The sequence below is a fragment of the Pelobates fuscus genome, chromosome 4, assembly GCF_036172605.1.
Source record: "Pelobates fuscus isolate aPelFus1 chromosome 4, aPelFus1.pri, whole genome shotgun sequence".
Taxonomy (NCBI): Eukaryota; Metazoa; Chordata; class Amphibia; order Anura; family Pelobatidae; genus Pelobates; species Pelobates fuscus.
In genome coordinates this window covers 163930211-163957435 of record NC_086320.1, presented here as the reverse complement: position 1 = coordinate 163957435, position 27225 = coordinate 163930211, and positions in this window count along the sequence as shown.

The window sequence follows — 27225 nt, the reverse complement described above, 5'->3', positions numbered from 1 at the left end:
ATGTAAAAACTTATACCAATAATTATTAAACCAGAAACTGTCCATAGTTTACCAGAAAAAACACAAATATTGCTCCAAAATGACCAGATTACAAAATTCCATTTAGTCACTAATAATGACTGATTCTTTTCCAGTTAGAAACTCTCATCTTGATGACACGAGAGGCTGGTAGGATAAGGGCATAACATTGTTATTTTCTTATTATATCATCAAATGCCTTATCACTGTAAAAAAAGATTTAATATGTTATTGGGGGTGCTATGGTTGTTTACATGAAGTTTATAATGATGGTGTTTCCTGCAAACTGTGGAGAGTATACCTCATTTTAATGATTGCATTTGATACATTCTTAAAATGAAAGCAGGCTACACAAAGGAAAAAATGCTTTTGAAGCTCTGGCAGTAGCGGATCCAGAAAATAATCTTGTTAGGGGCACTGGTAGATTATTTAAAGGAACAATCCAGGCACAATAACCATTACAGCTCTATGTATTGGTTGCGGTGCATGAAGTGCCGGGGTGCCCTCACAGAATAAGTAGTAAAATCGTTTTAGAAAAGTTTGACAACTTACCTGAAGTCTGCCGGGATAAGGGCATTAGTGTCTGTGAGTGTGTGTGTGAGTGGTGCAGTGTATGTGAGGGATACAGTGTGTGTGACGAGTGCAGTGTGCGCGTGTGGAAGGATACAGTTTGTGTGTGTGTAAGGGGGCAGTGTGTTTGTGTGTCTGAGTGATGCAGTTTGTGTGTGTCTGAGGGATGCAGTGTGTGTGTGAGGGGTACAGTGTGTGAGTGTGGGGTACAGTGTGTGTGTATGGGGGGTACAGTGTGTGCCTGGGGGTACATTGTGTGTGTGTGTGCGTGTGTGTGTGTGTGTGTGTGTGTGAGTGAGAGAGAGGTACAGTGTGTGTGGGGTACAGTGTGTGTGTGGGGTGGTATAGTGTGTGTGTGGGGGGTGCAGTGTGTGGGGGGTACAGTGTATATGTGGTCTACTGTGTGATAGGGGTACAGTGTGTGGGGTAGGCAATATGTGGGGGGCAGTGTGTGAATGTGAACATTATTGTGGGGGGGGGGCAGATTAAAATAAATATACCCTGAAGAAAGTCCCGAATAGGGACTGAAACGTTGGTCTCTGATTTTAACTTGAACTAAATAAAGTATTGGAATTTTAAAGACCGGTGAGCAGCTATCCTTTGGCACACTATATATATATATATATATATATATATATATATATATATACATACATATATATATATATATATATATATATATATATGTGTGTGTGTGTGTGTGTGTGTTTGTTTTTAAATTAAAATAAATATAAATATCCCCCCTCGCGAGAGGAGGACCCAGAGGAGCCCTCATTTCAGTTAGGGCTGGATTTACATGTCAGGTGCCTGTAGGCACAGAATTCTAAAGTGCCTCTGCTACCTCCTCCCACCCCCAAATATGCAGGTCAAAAACAATGTTAGTAGTGGTTTGGTTAAAGGGAAATTTAAATGGTTACTCCAACCACCATGACCACTTCTGGTTTTAGAAATGGTCATGGTGGTAGGAGTCTCTATGTGCAGAATTTCTGCTTGAAACGCTGCACATCCAGAAATACTAGCACTTTTGTGCCGGGGGCTTGTTGCATCCGGGGCACATGTAACGCTGTTCTAGGCTGCCTAAAATTCTGTCTCTCGTCGGTGACAGTCATAATGAAATAACGAGCGTCTCTTTTGCATGCAGCATTTGTTTTTAATTTAAACCCCTTCTGCCATGCCTGACTCAGTATAGCGTTATACCATTATTTTTTTTAATTTTTTTTTTTTTATCTTCCTTCCCTCTGTCCACCCCCACTCTCTCCCTCATTTTACCAATTCAGAGAGTGTGCATGCATTTGATTGGAGCACGAGAGGACACTGGTGATGTCGGACAGAGGATTAGTATCCAGCAAGGGGAGTTTTGCCCAGCGCTGCATTCCAGGTATGTTTACAGCCCATTTTACAGGGAGAAATGGGAGGGAAAACAAGGATTACAGTATCCCTTTAAGGTTAGAGAAATGTTAATATAGTTAGATTGCATAGGATGATAGAAGGACTAAAAGTTAGAGAGAGGTTTCAGTTTTAGGATTTTGGAGTTTAGGGTGAGAGTGGGGTTAGTCTTTGTATTGGGATACATGGGGTTTAGTTTTTAAGATGAGTTAAATATAGGGTTAGGATAAATATGTTTTTTTCAGGTTTAGACTTTGCATGCTTCAACTTTGAAATAATGAAAGAGTTTGTTTAGGTTTTAAGGGGTGGAGCTAAAGGGGCACTCCCCTGCCCAAATACTAACAAAAATATATCAAATCACTGTATCTCGAGCCCATAACACCTCATCCAACATTGATTTCTTATCGGTTTCACTTGAGTTGGTGTCTAAAGTGGTACAGGGAAAAATACACACCATCATAATCTCAGACCACGCACCAATGTACTTAATCTTAAGGACAGGTCATCCCCTTCCTTTCGCTGCACAGTGGAGATTCCAATGTTTTTCTGACAAACTTCCAAGGCAGTAATACGAGGCCTAATAAAAGCTTATGTTTCTAATTACAAAAGACAATGGGACCAAAAGTATGCTCAACTTAATACTGATTTAGCAAATGCCCATTTGGCATTAATGGCGGCATCAACTGATATAAAAAAAAAAACAAGCATACATTAAAGCAAAACTATTTTAGTCTCTTTCCTCCTGGAAAAAAGCAAAAAAAAAATTAGAATTCTTGAAAAATAACTTTTTCCAATGGAGGGATGGAATGTGAAAGCTTATTATACAGACCTATCACACTTTCAAGTAATGATTTTAAAATGATCATTAAGATATTAGACAATATTTTGAAATACCGCTTTTTTGGAATATCGTTTTACAATCTCATGAAAAATCTTTACTCCAAACAATCCAAAAATCAAAACGAATGGCCTAGAATCAAATGAATTCATAACCATGAGAGGGGTGAAGCAAGGCTGCACATTATCACCTATTCTCTTGAAATAGGCAACAGACCCACTCATAAGATACATCCACTCTTCAGTGAACATTAAGGGAATTCAACAGGTCCCACACACTTTAGAACTTAAGGACTTTGCAGATGACCTGTTACCTAATCTCTCAGACCTCGCCACATCCCTTCCAAATACAATTGCCTTTTTTGAGCGATTTAGCCAGATCACAGGTTTTTTTAATTAATTGGCCCAAATCAGCTGCACTGAGATTGAGACTAGGTTCACCAATACAACTAAGGTCACAGACCACTTTAACGTGGACAACTTCAAACATTAAATATCTGGGAGTTTTCATTACCCCAAAAATATCCACTAAATATCTGATTAATATAAGATCACTGTTAATTGTGGTAAGAGATCTTCTTGCCAGGTGAGAATACCCCCACCCTTAATTTCATCAAGGAGAAATACTCTTTTAAAATCAGTCATATTGCCCAAACTCTTCTACCCTCCACAGACTATCCTCATACTGCTCTCACGTTCAGATGAGAAACTCCTAAACCAACTCTTCTCTACATTTCTTTGGTAACAAAAAACATCCACGAATAGCAATGCACAAGCTTTCCCAAACTAGATTCAACCTGCTTTAAACCAGCCTCTAGAGGCTGTCTCCCTGACAGCCACTAAAGGCCTCTTCCTCTATTCTCAGTGAGTAAATCGCACTGAAATGACGCTGGCCGTCCTCACGGAGTCCAGCGTCAAATAAGATCCCCATCGCAAAGCATTGAGTACTGCTTTCCTATGGGCGGGTTTGAATGTGTACTGGCCGCGCATGCACATTCGGCTCCACTGGGGAGCTGACGTCGGCAGGGGGAGGAGAGGTCACCAGCGCCAAAGGAGCCGGTGCTGAATTAAGATAAGTGGCTGAAGGGCTTTTAACCCCTTCAGCCTAGCGGGAGGGGTGGGCCGTGGGAGGGGGGGGGCTATTAACCCTATAGTGCCAGGAAAACTGGTTTGTTTTCCTGGCACTATAGGATCCCTTTAAGTATGAAAACTTAAGAGGGATTTATGGAAACAAAACTTATGTGGGCTAGCTGAAATGAAATTAGATAAGGTAATGCTGACTTTGGTCTCTCTAACACTTTCTTCTACACTCACTATATCCACCTTTTCTCTGTCTCAGACTGTATACCAGGAGCTTCTGCCTGCTAGTAAGAAGATAAGGAGACAAGTGGACATGTGAGTGCTAGGGGATACTTGTGCCAACAGCATCCTGAGCTTGGCATAAATGCATCTAATTATGCGCTTGCATTGATGCCGGGACCTTCCCCAGATAACCTCAGCGTTCCAGGTGCGAAAATCAGCCACAACGCCCGAGGGAGCACCAAGAGACATCATTACCATAAACTGAGACGTAACAGTGAGGTCAGTGATTATGAACCGCTCAAGGGCACTGGGGACGATACGCCACGAAGACCACACAGTAGCCATATATGCCGACATCCCGTTCTCAGTCCCGGCAGAAAAACGGAAACTGGCACAGCCAGGGGAGTCAGGGTCACGTACCGGTAGGGAATGGAGGGCTCCCTCCTACCTGACAAGGGGGGTGAGAGCCTCCAGCAGACCTCATCAGATGACTTTTCTAAATGCCTTGGGACTATCCACCCCGATGCAAGCAGAGACCCCCCCCCCCACATCATCTCACAGAAACGAGATTGCTGACTACTACAAACAAAGACCCCAAAAACTACTGAAGAGTACTGCCAAGTGACAGAGTTTCACCCAGAGTCACTCTACTCACACATACCTAGCAGTCCGCACAACACCAATTGCCACCAGCACTGTTATCATGTAACCCATTTTATGTTCACTTTATGTTTACATTATGTTAGCTTGATAAGCCTTATTCTATTCTCAGTTCCCTCCACAATGAGCACTGAGACGAACCCTGAAGTGGTAGCTAGGGGTTCGTCGGTTTTTACCCAAACGGCTATGAGCAAGAGTGATTATAGCTCGCCGTTCGGATCTCCATTCGTCTAATATTCCAGAGTAGATGAAGCGTTCAAGCAGAATTTCCCCAAAGCAGTAATCGGGTACCCAAACATCAGCCGAAACATAATGAAGGGTGTAACAGGAATCACATTTTATTGTGCCACACTGGCTTTTATGCGATTCTCCAGGCCAGAGAAACACCCCCTGGACCTGGTGGAAAACAGGGACACAACTTAGTATAACCAATAACAATACAAGGACAAACATTGACACTCCCAGTACAAACAGTTAATTCCCTCCTCATTGCCTGGAGATAATTGGGTCAGATAAAGTAATAACAGAGGGAACACAATTTTCACAATATTTGGAAAACACCCCAAAACATACAGGACCCCCATAAATGTGACATCCCCTGATAACCCCGATCTGGGTGACCAACATATCCAAAAATCATCCATATCGGTTCAGGGCTTTCCAAATTTCATGGAAGTCCCATTTGACCGACCACACATGAGGCTCCTGCCCAGAACAGTTCCATGTGTTTAGGCTGTGCATTCGGTCTATTTTGTTAAGTCATAAAACCGAACAAATGCACAAATGGATCCCTCTGGATCTTAGCAGCGATTGTTCCCCTGGTTCATGGGAACCAGACTACCGAACAGCGCTCTCCTAGCTGTTCAGGAAAAGGAAGCAGGCATTCGTCAGTTTGACCGGTGTTTCGGGAAGTCGAGTGTCTGATTTTAGTTCCAGACACTCGACGACCAAGTCCCGCTGCCTCTTTTTCGTGCAAACAAGATGGCCGTTTTCTCTTCCACGTGGCGTTCAGCTATACGTCCACACATAGAGAGCTCTTAATTGAAGGTTTCCTTTAGTAATAATGAGCCAGAGGGGTGGTCGGTCGTTCAGTAGTTTGAAAACTACTGAACAAATAAACAAAATATAAACAAAAATCCTAAATATTACACGAACAAAGTTAGAAAATGCTGATTTTCTCACATGCACAATGAGCCATATTATGTTCTGTAAGTGTAGAATGACAGCTCACACAATACCCAGGGACACACCACCAGTAGCTATATCTAGTACCAGAGGCTGCTATACCACGACTTGCTATCATATCTGGGCTCATTAAGAATATGAATGAATTCTATGACTGTAAACATCACTGTTAATCTGCTCATGTATACTTTAACACTATGTATAATGAAAAAGTTGCACAATCCATATATATACCAAATAAAAAGAAAATTGAAAAATAAAAAGATATGATAATTTAGGAATACTTAAGGAAAGAAGTTGATGCGAAGTCAACTTATGGAGAGACGTGGGTGAAATTAAGGTATACCAAATAAAGTATATAGTGAACAAGATATAGACTGAGTGGTTTGAAATGTTACCACCAGGGGGGGGCGGAGTCTGACCGGGGAGCTGAACAGACGTGTTTACTGTGTGCTCCGGATCCTGAACACGTTTTTTGGCAGAAATCTGCGGGAAATCCACAAATCCTGCACTCCGGTTCTACCTGCCTTGTCACACGGGGGCAGAGGTGCCGGGGGACACCTTACAAGACTATATGCCCGCTGTACTGCTGAACCGGAGGACCGAGGACTACACCTCACTGGGCTGGCGAGAGATGGCCGCTCTCCCAGCTCACCAAACCATGAAGCACCCGCAGTATCGGACCTCCCTCCCCCCCCCCAGGACCGGCGGGGGTTATCCCGGTCCCCACTAGCATGTATTATCGGCCCACAAATGCTGCAAACGGTGACGATTCTCCACAGCATGTTCTGAACCAGCAAGCTGGGTATCACAAAATGGCCACCACAAACCTAAACGCCGAGCCTGCATCCCCTCAGCCCCTTCACGAACACCTGGATGCTCTGTTGCAAAGTTTTTGGGAGAAACTGGAGCAGCGGAAGGCACAACGAACACCCAACCGACATACGCTTACAGGCGGAGTGCCCTTCTAGGCAGGGGCCCAACAGGAGACTCTCTCCAAAACACCGACCACACCGCAGGAGTGTCGCCCGGCGACGGAGAAACATCAGGGCCCTCCACTGCGCCCACGACGGGAAAGACCCGTCCGCGAGAGGTACCCGAGTCTGTGGACACAAGGTGTGGGCCCAACATCAAGCCTGGAGCTGGGGAGAAGCTTTGCGCCGTACTCAAATCACCTCCATGCTGACCCACCTGACACCGCCGCTGCTGAACAACCGATTATCCCTTCGTTCAACACCAACCATAATGCTGACAGGGATCGGCTGAATGAAACCAAGACCCCAGACATAAAAGGCCAGACCACAAGCTGACGGACACTCACAACCTGGCGCAATATTACCCAAGCAACCTGCCTAAGTGATATGAATAAACTCATGTTTTGTGTTACCAATTACTGCACCTAAGTTTTACCAGTTATATCTGTATTTTGTAGAGGCATTAGCTGAGCCAGCCATGTCATTTCTAAGATGTGTATTTAGACCATGCGGCCACCAGGTGGTATTTTCTAGTGTCGGACCGCCGTACTTGTATAAGTGGCATATCTAACTTACTCCAATAGACGTATTACATGACAGAGAGACACATTTCCACAACATAAACTACAAGTGACTGAATACAACTCTCACACGCCTGTTGTGTTTAAGCCACTCTTAATATCCATACGATACACTCACCATGTAAATGCATAACAGACTGGGTGGCAGCCACCAGCATTTACTAGATAGGCATGCATTGGAGGTATAATGTCCACGCAATACTGGCCACAAATGTATAATTGATCGGCATTCGCCACTACTACCATGTAAACTATAGTGGAGCCTATATATCTCGACCTAGTTTCCATATGCCACAGCCCGATACATAACCGGCTACAGCACGGCCTAGCACAAATCTGTCTTTTGTGTATAATGCTTGTTCTTAGCCTGTCATTATAATAGCTTACGTGCACTGTGCAATGAGCGCACGCTTGTGAATAGCTGGTAACAGGGAGATGTCTAACAGCGAGTTAAGCCTACATGCTTAATCTACGTAAAATTATGCAAGTATCTTTGTCTGCATGCTCAATAGACTACGAGATGAACCCCTGGCCGCAACTAGCTAACACGTTACTTCTTGCTGTGTTAATAATTCAATATGTTACTAATCTGATTCTCAGATCCATAGCTTGTATTTTCAACTAAAGTTTAACGACAAAATTTATTTTATTTTACTTTTTTTTTAAAAATGAGGCATCGTAATTCTGGAAATGTAACCTACTTATGCTGTATCAACCCTATACTGTAACTCACTCGTACATTTCCCTCGATTTCTCTTCTGTACCCCATCTTAAATGCCTTTAATAAAAGAAAGATTGACAAAAAATTTTTTACCAACAGTGCTTATAGCGGAGCGCTAAAAGGAATAAGCACTTACTAGTGGCTAGGCATAAATAGACAATATGCAGTGTAGTATATTAGTAAAAAAACTGGTGTGTATAAATTACACACTCACATGGGACAGAGATAGATACGGACAGGCTCAAATCACATAGGCAGATGTGTTCTCTGGGGACACTGACCCTCTTCTTTCATTTCAATAGTACTCAGAAAGAAAACAAAAGAAATGAAAGCAACAACTTCTGGCAAAGTACAGTGTGACAGGAATATGTCCTGCTCACCTCGTTCAGAGCCCTTATATCCTGGCTCAGGGAGAAAGGAAGATGCAAAGTTGGAATTCACCAGGCCTTAGTGCAAATTGCAATAAACATTTAAGTGTTAAAAAAAATTTAAGACAATGCAAATCACAAAAAATAATATATTCACTGAATCTCAGTTGCTCCAAAACATCGGAGACGCGTTTCGCCACGTCCTGTTGCTTTCTCAATCGGTATCTGCTGGCTTCCTTGTTAGCCATATAAATCCGCCATGTTCGATCTAATTGGCTAGCTCGCTCGCAATTGTTCACTATATATGTTTATGTGAAGTCAAGGAGTGTCAGGATCGGGACAGGGATCCAACACGCAGAGTACAAAGAGAGGAAAGGTACGTATACCGGGCCTTAGAATGGCCGGACTAACGTACCGAGAGTAATAGAGAATAGTCAGAGACAAGCCGAGGTCGAGGGAACGAGAAGACAGATAAGCGAGAGACAAGCCGGGTCAAGGGATAACAGAGAAGCAGGGTAGTACAACGAGCCGAGTCAAAACCAATAGAGCAAACAAGAATACCAGAGCGCTGAGTGACTAGACAAGCTAGAACCACGACAGGGCAATGAGCTGAAGTAAGAAGTAAGCTTAAATACCCTGGCTCTGGATGGTAATCACGCCTCTGACAAGTACCGATTGGATATCGGACACTTGAGTGACAGGTCGCTCGTGATAGCGTCATGACGTCACGTATTGAGCGTCCTGCTAGAAAAGGACGTGGATTCCTCGCGGCCGGTGTTTAAGTGACTGGATGAACCGCGAGGAACGGAGGAAACAGCTCGCCTGGACGGATAAACCACCAAGTCTCTACCTCCCTTAGAGGTAGAGGCCTCAGGTACCCTGACAGTACCCCCCCTCTCAGATACGCCCACCGGGCGGAATGAACCGGGGCGAGATGGGAAGCGGAGGTGAAATGCTCTGCGAAGGCGAGAAGCATGAACGTCCTCCTGAGGTACCCAACTCCTCTCCTCAGGACCATATCCCCTCCAGTTGACCAGATATTGCAATTTTCCCCTTGAAATTCTGGAGTCAATGATGGAGCTGACCTCGTACTCCTCCCGACCCTCCACCTGAACAGGACGAGGTGAGGAGACCTTAGAGGAGAATTTGTTGCAAATAAGAGGTTTCAACAAGGAGACATGAAAGGAGTTAGGAATGCGTAAGGCAGGTGGCAGAGCAAGGCGATACGCAACCGGATTGATACGAGTGAGAACCCTGTAAGGGCCTATGTAGCGAGGAGCAAATTTCATAGATGGAACTTTTAGGCGAATATTCTTGGTACTCAACCATACCCTATCCCCAGGAACAAAAACAGGAGCCGCTCTTCTATGCTTGTCAGCGTGTTTCTTGAACAGCGAGGAACTATGTAATAGAATTTGCCGAGTCTGATCCCATAATTTCTTCAGGTTGGCGACATGATCATCAACCGACGGTATCCCCTGAGAAGAGGAAACCGAAGGAAAAATCGAAGGATGAAAGCCATAGTTCATGAAGAAAGGGCTAGAGCGAGTTGAATCGCAAACAAGGTTATTGTGTGCGAACTCTGCCCAAGGAATCAGACCGACCCAATCGTCCTGGTGTTCGGAAACAAAGCAACGTAGATACTGTTCGATCTTTTGATTAGTACGTTCAGCAGCTCCGTTAGACTGAGGGTGATAGGCAGAGGAGAAGTTCAATTTGATGCCCATTTGAGAGCAAAAGGATCTCCAGAAACGTGAGACAAATTGAGAACCTCTATCAGAAACAATCTCTGAAGGAATCCCATGTAGGCGAAAAACCTCTCTCGCAAAAATCTCCGCCAATTCAGGAGAAGTCGGAAGTTTAGGTAATGGCACGAAATGGGCCATCTTAGTAAATCTATCCACCACCGTGAGAATAACAGTCTGTCTCTTGGAAGCAGGCAAATCAACGATAAAGTCTATGGACAAACAGGACCAAGGTTTCACAGGAATGTCCAAGGGGTGTAACAGGCCACATGGAGATGCATGAGGTAGTTTAGTCGTGGCACAAGTCTCACAAGCTGCGACGAACTCCTCAATATCTTTTCGAAGTGAAGGCCACCAGAAATCCTTGGATATCAGAGAGTATGTCTTGCGAATACCAGGATGACCAGCTAATTTACTTTCGTGAAAGCATTGTAAGAGCTCCAGTTGAAATTCAGGAGGAACAAAGTTTCTTCCCTCAGGAGTGTTTCCAGGAGCTAGATGTTGTGACTTCAAGATCTGGTCAAGTAGCGGAGAATGAATTTTGAGACTGGTATTAGCAATAATATTGCATTTGGGTACAATGGAGGACAATAGTGGTTCAACTGAGGCAGAGGGCTCATATTGGCGAGATAGCGCATCGGCTTTAGAATTCTTTGACCCAGGTCTGTAAGTCAGAACGTAATTGAAATGGGTAAGAAACAATGACCAACGAGCCTGCCTGGAGGACAGACGCTTGGCCTCTCCGATATAAGACAAGTTTTTGTGGTCTGTCAGAATGGTAACAGGATGTAAAGTACCTTCCAATAAATGTCTCCACTCTTTCAAAGCCTTGATAACCGCTAGTAATTCTCTGTCACCAATGTCATACCTGCTCTCAGTACCGGTCAATTTTTTAGAGAAAAATCCACATGGATGTAATGGTTTATCAACACCCAACCTTTGAGATAGGACAGCACCTAAACCAGTCTCTGATGCGTCTACCTCAAGTAGAAAAGGCAGAGAAGTGTCGGGGTGAACTAAAATTGGAGCGGAAGCGAAAAGCTCCTTGAGAGTTTTGAACGCCAGAAGAGCTTCAGTAGTCCAATTCTTAGTATCAGCCCCCTGTTTGGTCATGTTAGTGATAGGTGCGATAATGGAAGAATAGCCCTTAATAAAGCGCCTATAATAATTAGAAAAACCAATAAATCTCTGTACGGCTTTAAGACCTTTGGGTAAAGGCCACTCTAGAATGGATTGGAGCTTATCCGGGTCCATCTTAAATCCCTCCCCCGAGATCACATAGCCGAGAAAGGTTACCTGGGTTTGATCAAAGCTACATTTCTCCAACTTGCAGTACAAGCCATGCTGGAGAAGCTTGTGCAAAACCCTCCTGACTTGCTTGTGATGAATCTCAATGTCACTAGAATGAATGAGTATATCATCTAGGTATACAATGACGCAATCTTGCTGAAATTCCCTAAGAACCTCATTTATCAGATCCTGGAATACAGCTGGTGCATTGCATAACCCAAAAGGCATAACAGTATATTCATAGTGACCATATCGAGTATTGAATGCCGTCATCCACTCATGTCCCTGCTGGATTCTCACCAAGTTATATGCCCCTCTGAGGTCTAACTTGGTGAAAATTGTAGAGCCCTTCAAACGATCGAAGAGTTCGGTAATCAAGGGGATTGGGTAGGCATTTTTAATGGTTATCTTATTTAGGCCTCGATAATCAATACAAGGTCTCAAAGAACCATCCTTCTTTTTAACAAAAAAAAATCCAGCCCCGGCAGGGGAGGAGGACCTTCTAATGAATCCCTTGTCTAAATTTTCGTGAATATACTCCTCTAGAACTGAGTTCTCTTTCGTAGATAACGGGTATACATGACCTCTGGGCGGCATGGTACCAGGGAGTAGGTTAATTTTGCAATCAAAGGACCTGTGTGGGGGTAAGGTATCGGCTTTCTTTTTGTCAAATACAGCCTTTAAATCTAGATACTGAGACGGAATTTGTGTCTCTGTAGGATTATCAGAGTTAGCCGCTGTATTGGTTAAGCCGAGAGGTGAGACTTTCCGCAAGCATTTCTCTTGACAATTCTGTCCCCACGAAACTATCTCCCCTGACTCCCAATTAATAATAGGGTTATGTCTCCTCAACCAGGAGTACCCCAGCACTATGGGAATAGACGGAGAAGAAATGAGCAGTAAGGATATGTCTTCTCTATGTAGGATGCCAACAGTTAAGTTAATCGGTATGGTCTCATGGAAAATAACAGGCTCAAGTAACGGTCTACCATCGATGGCCTCAACGGCCAGTGGTGTCTCCTTTAACTGGGATGGAATAGCATGCTTGGCAGCAAAACCCTGATCTATAAAGCTCTCAGCAGCTCCAGAATCGATTAGTGCCATAGTCTTAACTACTCCCTTCTCCCACTTTAAAGAAACGGGTAACAGAAGCCTGAGCTCTTTGTAGTTGTGAATAGAGGACAAAGTAGAAACACCCAAGGCCTGTCCTCTAGAGGAACTTAGGTGCGAGCGTTTCCCGAACGATTGGGACAGTTTAGGCGTAAATGACCCCTGACTCCACAATACATACATAAGCCCTCCCTTCTCCTGTACTGTCTCTCACTCTCTGTGAGATGAGTACTGCCTATCTGCATAGGTTCAGGAATACATAAGTCCTCGAACTCAGAAATTTGAAAAGTAGGCGCTAGTTTAAAGGAGGGTCTACGGGTCCTATCTCGAGTGTTCAGCCTCTCTCTTAAGCGTTCATCAATACGAGATATAAAAGAAATTAAATCCTCCAAATTTTCAGGGAGTTCTCTAGTAGCGACCTCGTCAAGGATTACATCTGATAACCCATTCAGAAACACATCTATATAAGCCTGTTCGTTCCACTTAACTTCTGCCGCCAAGGACCTGAACTCTAGTGCATAATCCACAAGTGTTCGATTGTCTTGTCTAAGGCGCAACAGTAATCTAGCTGCATTGACCTTCCTACCAGGGGGGTCAAAAGTTCTTCTAAACGCAGCTACAAAGGCATTATAATTATAGACTAGTGGGTTATCATTCTCCCATAAAGGATTGGCCCATCTCAAAGCTTTTTCAATGAGTAGAGTGATAATAAATCCAACCTTCGCTCTATCAGTAGGGTAAGAGCGGGGTTGTAATTCGAAATGGATGCTAATCTGGTTTAGAAAGCCACGACACTTTTCCGGTGACCCGCCATAACGTACTGGTGGGGTAATACGGGAAGAAGCACCTACAGTGGCTACCTCTAGACCTGAGACTGCAGGAGAAATAGAAGGAGTACGTGTCTCCTCAGGTGGATTACTAGCACGAGACAAAAGTGCCTGTAGTGCTAAAGCCATCTGATCCATCCTATGCTCCATGGCGTCAAACCTGGGATCCGAAGAACCAAGCTGACTGTTTGTACCTGCAGGATCCATTGGCCCTGTCGTAATGTCAGGATCGGGACAGGGATCCAACACGCAGAGTACAAAGAGAGGAAAGGTACGTATACCGGGCCTTAGAATGGCCGGACTAACGTACCGAGAGTAATAGAGAATAGTCAGAGACAAGCCGAGGTCGAGGGAACGAGAAGACAGATAAGCGAGAGACAAGCCGGGTCAAGGGATAACAGAGAAGCAGGGTAGTACAACGAGCCGAGTCAAAACCAATAGAGCAAACAAGAATACCAGAGCGCTGAGTGACTAGACAAGCTAGAACCACGACAGGGCAATGAGCTGAAGTAAGAAGTAAGCTTAAATACCCTGGCTCTGGATGGTAATCACGCCTCTGACAAGTACCGATTGGATATCGGACACTTGAGTGACAGGTCGCTCGTGATAGCGTCATGACGTCACGTATTGAGCGTCCTGCTAGAAAAGGACGTGGATTCCTCGCGGCCGGTGTTTAAGTGACTGGATGAACCGCGAGGAACGGAGGAAACAGCTCGCCTGGACGGATAAACCACCAAGTCTCTACCTCCCTTAGAGGTAGAGGCCTCAGGTACCCTGACAAGGAGATACTCACATTGTGTGGTAGCTTCTATATTCTTACATTATATTTATATCTTAAAGCGCACTTTTAGCACATATAACTTTGTATTTTTGATACCAAAGAAATTGTTTAATACGTATTGCTTTTAGTAATTATCTCAACGCTATTGAAATTAATACACAAATAGAAACTTCAAATGACAATACTTTCACCTACAGACCAAAGCTCCATAGTAGAAGAAGCGTCATTTTCATTCATTGCAGGTGGCAGATGTACCAATTCCCAATCCCACCTATGTATGGGAGTAGCTATAACTTGGAAGCTTCAACTAAGTAAATATTCTTTCTTTTCGGGTGCTGTCAGGATTTCTAGATTAAATATTTTGTACTGAATTCAGTGGTTAAGCATGCCTCAACATATGTAGCATTGAACCCAGTGTTTATTTTTATATATTTTACTATTTTAATGTGGAGCTGGCTAGCTGCCACATAATTAAGCCTTCCACTGCCGAGGGTTTTAACTATTTGCCTGCTGGCTTCTAGTGCTGCCAGGCAAATAGTGCTTACAATTATCATTCTCATGCATAAAAGCAAGTAATTGATCATTTGCGAATGTGTGTCCTGCCGAATTAAAACTGGTGCTTTGTGAATCTTACATATCCAATACATTGTATACTAGAGGCGGATCTCTAATTAGGCGGTTTAGGCGGCCGCCTAAGGCCTTGCACTGTCTGGGGCCTCGTGGCTGCCTAAACCACCTTAGGGAAGACTAATATGTTGCTTCCTCGGTCACTGACCCAACACCAAAAGGGGGCCCAGCGGCTTGCTCAGTATGCCGCCGGGTGTGAGGCCCCTCCAGTCTGCCCGGCCGGAGAGCGACAATTGCAGAACTGCAGACCATGTGTCTCGCAAGATCTGGCCAATAAGAGCGTTGCAGCGGGTTACCACGGCAATGCTCTGACCGGGTCTCGCGAGATACATGGTCTGCAGATATGCACACTGCAGAGCTGCAGATCAGCTATCCTGGCCACCGGACCACCAGGGATCCCACCGGACCACCAGGGAGTGAAACAAAGTATTTCTCACCCCACCTTCCCTCCCAGTCCCCCCCTTTCCACACTCCTTCACCACCTCCCAGTATCCCCCCTCTTTCACTCTATCACTCCCTCCCAGTATCCCAATCTTTAATACTATTACTCCCCTCTCTCCCAGTATCCCTCTTCCCTAACACTATCACCATCATCCCTCCCAGTATCCCCCTTCCACGCCATCACCCCCTCCCTGCCTGTATCACCCCTCCCTCACACCGACCTTCACCCCCTCCCAGTATCCCCCCTCTTTCTCTCTATCACCCCCCTCCCAGTATCCCCCTTTTTCATACTGTCACCCCTCCCTCCCAGTATCCCCCTCCCTAACACTATTACCCCTCCCTCCCAGTTTACCCCCTCCCACACCTTCACCCCTCCCAATAACCCCCTCTTTCACTGTATCACCCCCTCCCTCCAAGTATCCCCCTCTTTCATACTATCACCCCCCCTCCCACTCTCCCCCCTCTTTGACACTATCACCCCCTCCCTCCCAGTATCCCCCCTCCCTCAGACCTTCACCCCCTCCCAGTATCCCCCCTCTTTTACTCTATCACCCCTCCCTCCCAGTCAGGGCCGGACAGGGCTGCGGCACCTGGGGGCTGCAGAACTCTAACTCCCTATAGAGAGGGAGCCCTGCAGCCATTTTTAATAATATTGTGGCCACCGGCTGCATGTCGGTGCCACCGGGTGGCCGGTCCGGCGGCACACTCTGAGGAGGTTACTTACCTTGCATCCGGCGGCCCCATCTCATGAGTATGACTGCTGTCAGTATCAGTGAGTGTGCCGGGCGGCCGCCTACCCAGTCCGGCGGTACACTCACTGATACTGACAGCAGTACAGCTGTCAGCACAGGAGGACTGAGGGAGGGGGCAGAGCCAACTACCATGCTCCATCGCGGTTCCCACAATTCCCAGCACAGCCACATCATAGAGTAGTGATTAGGTCAGCAGGGGTGCAGAAATAGAGGGGCAATAGAAACACAGAGAGAGACACAGGGGATGGGGGGACAAAGAGAGTGGTAATAGAGAGACACAGGGGAAGGGGGGACACAGAGACAGAGAGGTCATAAAGAGACACAGGGGAAGGGGGAAAAAGAGACAGAGGGGTAATAGAGAGACACAGAGGAAGGGGGGCAAATAGAGGGGTAATAGAGAAACACAGGGGAAGGGGGGACAAATAGACAGAGGGGTAATAGAGAGACACCATGGAAGGGAGGACAAATAGACAGAGGGGTAATAAAGAGACACCAGGGAAGAGGGAACAAAGAGACAGAGGGGTAATAGAGAGACACAGGGAAGGGAGGACAAAGAGACAGAGGGGTAATAGAGAGACACAGGGAAGGGAGGACAAAGAGACAGAGGGGTCATAGAGAGACACCAGGGAAGGGGGGACAAGGAGACAGAGGGGGTAATAGAGAGACACAGGGGAAGGGGGACAAAGAGACAAAGGGGGTAAGAGAAAGACACAGGAAGTAGATGGGGAAGAGACACAGGGAGGAGATGGGGAAGAGAGACACAGGGAGGAGAGGGGAGAAAGAGACACACAGAAGGTTTGTTGGGGGGACAAAGAGACATACAGAAGGGAAGGTGAACAAAGTGACACACAAGGTTTGTGGGAGGCAACGCTGGGCTGGGGGAAAAAGAGACAGAGTGGGTGGGAGAGGAGAAAAAGGCACACAGAGTCTGGAGTTAGAAGGAGACACACAGATGGGATTTGGAAGGGTTAAAAGAGACAAAGGGGCTGGGGCTAAGACAAACACAAAAGGGGCTGGGATAAAGAAACATACAGAGGCTGGAGAAGGGTAAAAAGAAACACGGGCTGGGATGAAGTAAAAGATACACAAGGGGAGCTAAAAGAGAATTACAAGGGTGGTTGTAAGAGACAAAAAGGAGACAATTGGAGACAAGATCCACTAAACGAGGTAAAAAAAAATCAAAGGAAGGAATAAGAAACACACAAAAAAGGCAAGATATTCATAAGGGAGTTAAAAGAAACACAAGAGAAGATGCATTTTTTTTGTGTGTTTGGGGGGGATGCATTTTCGCCTGTGTCTCCTGCTCTCCCGGTAACTCAGTTCTTCAGCATTGGAGTTTATGCCGAAGAGCTAATTGACAGGTGAGAGAAAGACCTCTTATTAAATAGATTTTCCTTCCAATATATGCATTTTGCTAGCAAACTTGCTAACACAATGTACAGATAGACATAATTGATGTGATCCTGACAGTAATACATACACACACATATATATATATATATATATATATATATATATATATATGTGTGTGTGTGTATGTATTACTGTCAGGATCACATCAATTATGTCTATCTGTACATTGTGTTAGCAAGTTTGCTAGCAAAATGTGCTATGTGTATATTTATGTGTGTATTAGTAATATATATAATTATGCCTATAATATTTAAACATCTATTAATATACATTTATAAATGCATAATACACACACAAATGTCATTAATCTATACATATATGTAATGAGCACTTATTGGCCCAGTCTTGTTGCTAGTTGCATACTCATGCACAATAACATATTCAAAGTGAAGAGCGCACCCATAGGACTTCAAAATGAACAAGATAACTTCATTTTTTTTCAGCTGTGCAACCGCAGACATTTACCATTTCAGTACCATTACTAAAATGTCCTTAATATGTCAAACTAGTTGTACTGAAACATTGATTACAGGCAAATGTACGTCTGCTTAAAATAAAGGTGCTCTTTTGTTTATTTTGAAGCCCTATGTGCTTTCTTTCATTGGAGTAATAGTTTTAAATTTTAAGTTATCTTTTCACCCTCTATATCAGCACACTATGCTGGCGCGACGCATAATTGGGCTGGTATAGAATTTTTTCCAGGGCTACTTTTAGTTCCCAGTCCGACCCTGCTCCCAGTATCTCCCCTCTTTCAAACTATCACCCTCCCAGTATTCTCCCTCACACCTTAAACCTCCTGCCTCCCAGTACCCCACTCTTTCACACTATCACACCCTCTCTCCCAGTACCCCCCTCTTTCACACTATCACCCACCTCCCTCCCAGTGTTTCCCTCCCTCACACTATCACCTCCCAGTATCCCACCTAACACTATCACCCCCTCCCTCCAAGTGTTCCCCTTCCCTTAGACCTTCACCCCCTCCCTCCCAGTATCCTTCCTCTTTCACACTATAACCCACCTCCCTCCCAGTATCCCCCCTCTTTCACACTATCACCCTCCTCCCTACCAATGCCCCCTCCCTCACACTAATACCCCCTCCCTCACAATGTTTTCCTTCCTCACACTATCACCCCTCCCTCCCAATATCCCCCATCACACTATCACCCCTCCCTCCCAGTATCTACCCCTAACACTATCACCCACTCCCTCCCAGTATCCCACCCTCACAATATTATCCCCCTCCCTCCCAGTATCCCCTCTATTTCACACTATCATCCTCCTCCTTCCCAATGTTCCCCTCCCTCACACTATCACCCCCTCCCTCACACTATCACCCCCTCCCTCCCAGTATCCCCTCTCACACTATCACCCCCCTTCCTCCCAGTATCTACCCCTAACACTATCACCAACTCACAGTATCATCCCCCTCTCTTACACCATCACCCCCCTCACTCACACCATCACCCCATCCTTCCTAGTATCCCCTCTCACATTATTATCCCTCCCTCTCAGTATCCCCCCTTCAAAGTACTACCCTATCCCTCCCAGTATCCCCTACTCTATTACCCCCTCCCTCACAGTATTCCCCCCTCACCGTATTACCACCCCCCACAGTATTACCCCCTCCCAGTATCACCCCCCTTCATCACACCTTCATCACACCCTCTTACACACCATCTCCCTTACTCACCAACCCCCTCCCTCACAGTACTACCCCCTCTCAAACACCATCACCCCACTCCCCATAGTATTACCACTCCCTCACAGTAATACACCCTCCCACACAGTATTACCCCCTCCCACATATGATCACCCACCTCCCTCACACTAACACTCCCCTCCCTCACACTAACACTCCCCTTCCTCACAGTGTCACTCCCATCCCACACAGTGTTACCCCCGTCCCACACAGGGTCACTCACTGTCCCTCACAAGGTCACCTACTGTTCCTCACAGGGTCACTCACTGTCCCTCACAGGGTCACCCCCCCCCCACACACACACACAGGGTCACCCCTTCACACACACTGACACCCTGCCTCACACACTGTCACCCTGCACAATGTAGTGTCGCCATACTCTCACACACTGTCAGCCTTCCCACATTGTCAACACTCACACATTGTAATCGCCCCTACACACTTTCAGCCCCTTCACATATCCACAGTCACATTAACCAATGCTAATCCTGTCACACTCTAACCTGCCCTCACTCTGCCACACTGACCCTGTCAAATTAGCCCCCTTAATTCTGTCACACTCACCTTCTCTCACTCTGTCACACTCTCCCCCCAACCCTGCCACACTTATCCTGTCACATTTATGCCTCTAATCCTGTCACACTCTGCCACACCTACCCTGTCACATTAACCCCCCTTAATCCTGTCACACTCCCTCCTCCAACCACACAACATTCACTCTTCACACCAACCCTGTGATACTCACCCCCCAACTATGCCACACTTACCCTGTCACATTAACCCCTCCAATCTTGTCACACTCCTACCATGCCACTATTGCCCTGACACACTTACCTCCTCTCGCCCTGTCACACTCCCTCATCAAACCATGTCATGCTTGCCCTCCCTCATTCTCTCTCACAACTCCCTCCCCCCTGTCCCATTTACGTACTTTGTCCTGTCACACTCTCCCTGCCACTGGTACCCCTTTACTCACCCTGTCACAGTCACCATCTGAAGACATACATCATACATACTTTATTATTTGGTAAATGATTTTTTAAAAGTTTTTTTGCTCAAACTAAATTTTCTGTTTTTGTTTCCAATAACCCCTTCACACTAGTACTTATACACCACTAGCAGGCTATGCAACCATACCCCACAAATGTATATAAATGATTGGCATATTTCAAATTAAATTTATTTATTTCACATTAGTTTTATTTGCAAATTATGCTACAACTACAGCTAGAGAGCCGACTATGCAGGAGCACAGGACGCTACAACACTGTAAGCTTCTGAACAATGAATGCAGAGACTAACTCTCTGTATCCAGCGCTGCAATCCCGCCTTTCAAAACTTATACACACAAGATGCAACCCTATTTTTTTCACTTTGGGTATTAGTGGGGCCTCATGTTTGAGTTTCACTTAAGGCCTCATAAAGTCTAGAGCTGCCTCTGTTGTATACTATTCGAATGCGCAATTAGAAGTCGGTCAGCCCAAGTTAATCTGCAGCAAGCAAGCCCAGATACATCTCATAGCTTCATTTTAATATGGATAGCGATTGCTGCGGAATCGATCAAGCCGACTGAATTCCAACTGCATTTGGCTTTAGTAAAATAGAGAATTGCAATTGCAGTCAGTTTTGGGTAATTTTCAGAAGATGTAGTCCATCCTGTAGCCCTGAGAGTATAATGTTAGATTACTGTTTGCACCAATTGCATGTTGTTATGCAAGTTGTAGTCTAGCTATGTTGATGCATTGTTTACCTTTTCACAGGTTTAGTTTAAAGGGATACTATAGTCACCAAAACAGCTTTAGCTTAACGAAGCAGTTTGGGTGAATAGATCATACCTCTGTAGTTTTACTGCTCAATTCACTGCCATTTAGGAGTTAAGTCACTTTTGTTTCTGTTTATGCAGCCCTAGCCACACCTCCCCTGGCTGTGATTGACACAACTTGCATGAAAACAAAATAGTTTCATTTTCATTCCAATGTAACTAACTTTGAAAGTTTTTATCTCCTGCTATGTAAATTGCACTTTAATTACATACAAGAGGCTCTTGCTGGGTCTAGCAAGCTATTAACAGAGCAGGAGATGAGCAATTATAAGTTAAACAAAATTAAAAATAAAGGAAGTGTAAACATTAGATGACTCTTTACGGGAAGTGTTTAGGAAGGCTGTGCAAGTCACATGTAGAGAGGTGTGACTAGGGTTGTATAAACAAAGTTATTTAACTCCTAAATGACAGAGAATTGAGCAGTGAGACAGCAGGGCCATGATCTACACACCAAAACTGCTTCATTAAGATAAAGCTGTTCTTCTGACTATAGTGTCCCTTTAAATATATATCAATTGATTAACAAAAAATAAATTTATTTGCAAAACAACCTGCAAATACACAATTGGGCTCTCATTGGTTGCTTTTTATAAATAATATCTGTGCGTACAGTATACTCAAATCGACATGTCATCAAATCATTACATAATATTTAATATTCCTACGTAATGTTCACTTCAGAATATGAGCTAAAATCTTATTTTTTAATACCAATAAAACATACACTATATTTACATGACATGCAGTTTCTACTAAACTATTTTTATAAGACATGAATTCAAATATATGTGGCATAGGAATAGTGCGCTCTTTTACTTTTTCTGACATGAATGTTGCAAAGTTCTTTGATCACTGGAGCACAATAAATCTTCTTTTATTTAACTTTCGCTTACATGTTAAATTAGCGCTGAAACATTTACATTAGCAAACAAACAAATAAAAACAGAAATCGCTAATTTGCTGCAGGAGGCCGTAGTGTGCTCATACATCCTAAGAGGCAATGCAAAATTCTTAGATTAGACGTGAACATTAGCTTTAGGATGACAGAGTTTTAATGGATTACTATGAGCCCATCTGTTTCCCCAATAAACACAAAGGCTGCTAGATTTTTTAACACTCACCACTGTCACTGTAAACATTAATTGCTACACATATTTACTTGCTGTCTCTGTTGGCAGATGCCATTACTCCCGCCTCATCTAATCTCTTAGATGAGTCTTCTTCTCTACCCTTTTCATTTTGATTTTGTTGTAGTATTAATGCCTTTTGCTTGTGATTTATATCATTACTAAATCTTAAATTGCCATTGTAGAGTTGAATTTATGGATATTTTATTGCATGACTATGAGATTATTGGCATCTTAAATCTGAAAACGAAGTCCCCAGTTTTTAGTTGAATAGTCCATCATACTGTTTTATTAAATGTTACTGCTAGAATTGAAAAGATGCATCAGAATTGTAGTCAGAGGAAAGAGCAGACTTTTCAGGAATAATAATATAAAAGGCCAGACTGTTTCATTCTTTAAATAGCAGTCTTCCTAGACCATAGTTCTGCAGTGCATAAAGTTCTGCAATGTAATATTCCAATGAAAGCACAGATTTTATTGTGTGTAAACTTGATAGCTGGGTGATTTGATGGTTAAATTATTACTGTGCTATATAAAAAAATTAGTTAACACAGAGCTCAGTAAAGTCATATGTGTGACATGTTTGCTGTTAACCTCTAATAATGTTTTGAAGTCATCTATAGTTTTACCTTTTGTTACATGGAATTAGAACACGTATATTTTTTTACGTTGTATTGTAATAGAAAACTTGACTTTGAGACCAATGAAAAATGAAGAACTGATCTGAAATACTAATAAAAAAAGAGCAGAGTGTACAGAATTGTGGTAGAAAAAAATTAAATACTCAAAAAGATCAAAATTGTTGAAAAATGTAATCTTTTATACAGTACATGAAATAAAACAGAAAAAATATACATAGTCTAAAAAAAAAAACAATGTTTTGTGTTCCATACCATGTTTTGTATACCTAAAAACCTACTAGATGCAAACCAACAATCCGGCTATGATACAATCACATGATCTCCCTTGTGTTAGATCAAACTTTCAGCATAAAGGCAGCCAGTGAAAGATGTGGAGAATAGAGAAATTATATAGTGTAAATGCATAACAGACATTGAAAACATATATTGTATCTTATGTAGTAAAAATCACTGTCTCACATGGGTAGAGGGAAAAGTAGCTTCCATTTCCTAAAGGTTACATTATATGCTGCAATGGCAGTCACTCTTACTCCAGTCCCGATAGATGCTGCACATATCATGCTTTCTCAGATCGCAACTGTCATTTGACTGTATTCCTAGATTATAGCTGGGATTAACAAAATGAATGCAACTCCAAGTGTTTGCTCCAACAACAGCGTTAAGGTATACACATGCAAGGATCTAAGTGGCTGCTGACTTCTATACGCATGCTCTTTGTGTTTTCAACAAATGGTCAAGATGTAGATAGCTTCCCACCTGGAAGTCCAGTTCTCCAGTTGAATATTTTCTGTAATGCCCCTCTCCCAAAAAACATAAAGATGAAGGGGAGGATGCAAGATCACTCAGTAGTGAGATTTGTATGTGACCATTTGTTTATCTGAATTGGGGGGTCTAAGCAGTCTCATTCAGTTCTCGTGAATCACGATGTCCAAACTTTAAGGTTGGATAAAGCAAAAGTGACCAAATGTACACAAGGTGTTAGAGTTAGGTAGTTCGGTAAATGCTAATGATTTGTGATTGTGAAGAGGCACTAGGGAGAAGGCTCTGTTGTGGAGGGAGATTAGATGTCAATGGACAAAGGAAAGTGAATCAAATTAAATTACTTAACAAGCCTGTCCTATAATTAGTTATGAATTGGTGAGTACTACTGCAGTTATAGGAAACAGCATGTTATCATCTTTAGGTAACCACATTTTAAATAAGGGTTAGTCTCAGCCAAAGATTTAATGCTCTTAGTATACCAAACTTTTAACTTCTATGGAGTTATGAACTTGTTAGATCTGAGCTTCATGGCTGCATGGAAAATGTAAATATTTTGGTTACTCATCTTGGAAGGTATATAATTTGACAAATAAAAAAAAGACATCTTTTGCTTGTAAGTTTTTAATATAAGGTATTGAATTTGCTTGGCCTTGGGTACAGAAATGTTAATTTTAACAGAGGCTATCAGGCCTAACCATTAGATGCCAAGTTTATGTAAGGAAGAATGGCATTTTTCATAAAAGAGGTGTAATTGAGGGTATACCAGGCGGTTAACATAGACAGGTAAGATGAGAAGGTTGGAGCCAAATGGTGGGTTTGCAATTGCTAAAGGGTCTTGAATGAAACATATATTGGTACTGTTCCATTCCTATCTCTATTTGAATTGTAATCAGAAACTGCAGAGTAGGTATCCAGAACAGTGGTTTTAAAGCAATGAGTCACAAGCAAATTGGTTCCAGTTCTGTAACAGGTTGAATGCCAAGAGGTTAGCAACCACATAGGTAAAGTGAGAAGTTTAGAACCAAATGGGATAAGTGATACACAATTGCTTAAGGGCCCTGGATGAGTTAGGTATTGATAATGCTTCCATCTTATCTACATTTAAATTGGAACCTAAAACTACAGAGTAGGTATCTAGACCAGAGGTTCTCAAATAGGGTTATTTACTAAAGGTAGAATTCAAAGTAAATTCAAAGTGAAGTTTAATTTTAAGGCCAGAGTAGCCAAACTGAAAGAATAGGTGACTTAGATAATTTTTCCATTTCAGCTATTTTAACCTTAACCCCGTAAGGACACATGACGTGTGACATGTCACGATTCCCTTTTATTCCAGAAGTTTGGTCCTTAAGGGGTTAAAGGGACACTATAGTCACCAAAACAACTTTAGCTCAATGAATCAGTTTTGCTGTACAGATTATGCCCCTGCAGTCTCACTGCTCAATTCTCTGCCATTTAGGAGTTAAATGACTTTGCTTATGAACCCTAGTCATACCTCCCTGCATGTGACTTGCACAGCCTTCCTAAACACTTCCTGTAAATAGTCATCTAAAGTTTATCCTTCCTTTATTGCAAGTTATAATTTAGATATTCTTATCCTCTGCTATGTTAATAGCTTGATAGACCCTGCAAGAGGGTCTGATTGAAAGTTAAACCAGTTTTTTTTTTTCATGCAGGCTGTGTCAATCAGAGCCAGGGGAGGTGTGACAAGGGCTGCATAAACAGAAAAAAAAGTGATTTAACTCCTAAATGAAAGTGAATAGAGCAATGAAACCTGACAAGCATGATCTATCCACTAAAATTGCTTCATTAAGCTACAGTTGTTTGGGTGACTTTAGTATTCCTTTAACCCCTTATTCCAGAAGTTTGTTCCTGAAGGGGTTAAATTTGAAATTCACTTAGAATTTACTTTTACTTTTCCCCTTAGTATATTACCCAGAAAGTGTGCCATGAACAAATTGACTCCCTTGCTATAATAGGCTCAGTGTTTGCTATGTTTAAACAGGTTTTTTAAATAAGCATTTAAATTGAAACTCCCACCTGTCAGTGACTAGGTCAATGTTACATATCTCTCCAGTAAGACTTCAGGAAAATGTGAAAATAAAAAGTCAACATTTGAACATTTTTCCAGGGACACTTTGATAAAGATTTATCAGTTTCACCAACACTTTTACAGCTAGTGTTTTGCAAATAATTGGCGCAATTTATTAATTCTGTTTGTTTTGTTTCTTTTTTTCATTTGTTGCTTTTTAGCACCCTGTCATTTTTAAATGTACGCCATTTTTAGGTAACACAACAGATTAACTTTCTGACTCTTTTTTTTTTTTTTTTCAAAAAAGTGTTCTGTTTCACTTCTCTGTTTTCTCTGTAAATTTGTTTGGTCAGTAGCAGATGTCACCGTCTCTGTGTATTTCTCTCTGTGCGAGTCTCCTCTCAGGACTGGACTGTGAATAAAAACCCATGGGAAAAAAAATCATACTAGTCCAATAATGCATTTTGTCACATTGTGTGCAGATTTACAGGTGTAAAAAATACAATTCTAAATTAGAACATGGAGTACACTCCAAAGACATCAAATAAATCAAACAACTGCTTTATTGATATGCAACAGTTTATCAGATATGCAACAGTAAGTAGTCCATGTTTCAGCCCTATTATTTTAATGTACTGTAATGGGATAGAAATGTTGACTGTATCATTTTATTGTAATTATATATTGCTTTTGCTAGAAGCTGTTGCTATTTAAAAGTAAAGTTCCAGCGGACATACACTAACAAACACACTCTCAGTTACTCACACACATATACTCATGCACTGTTACACATAAACACAAACACTGTTACACATACGCACACATTGTTACACATAAACTATTACACATATTCACACATAGTTACATATATACACACATATACACACCCACACTGCTGCACATATACACATTCATACACTCACATATACACACTGTTACACATACACACACTCTTACACATCTACACACTATTATAAACACACACATACTATTGCACACTCACCTTCATAGTATAGTATTGCCTCTGAGCTGATGTCAGTCTCTACACCCCTGAGATCAAAGGCCTTTATTTCGCGGGAAGGCTTTATGATTTTATTTGTAACAGCCCCAAAACAGAGCAGACCACTACCAGTCCGGCCATGCCTCTCCTCTCCTACAGGTCCTGCGAGCTGTTTTTGCCTGGACAAGAGCTCAAAATATGGGGCTGTACTGGCAAAAATATGACAGTTGGCAAGTATGTAAAAGCTGTTGATAAAGGTAAAAGAAGAAAAAACAGTTGAGCCTTAGAAATTTTTCCCTCACTGAATTGTGCATTGGTCCAAAAAGGTACAGAACTAGCGGTCTAGAAGAACAAGTAATGTTATAATCGGCTCTTCAGGTTTATAAATAATTGAATAATAGTATATCATCCGCAATCCGCATAAGATACTGCTTTGTATTCATGATCTCTAATCTGGTTTTACAACACTAGTGAAACTGTCAACTTTTAACAGAGGTTATAATAGTCAAGCACAAAGAGGAGGTGAGAGTGGACATCTTTGTCAGGGGCTCATATAT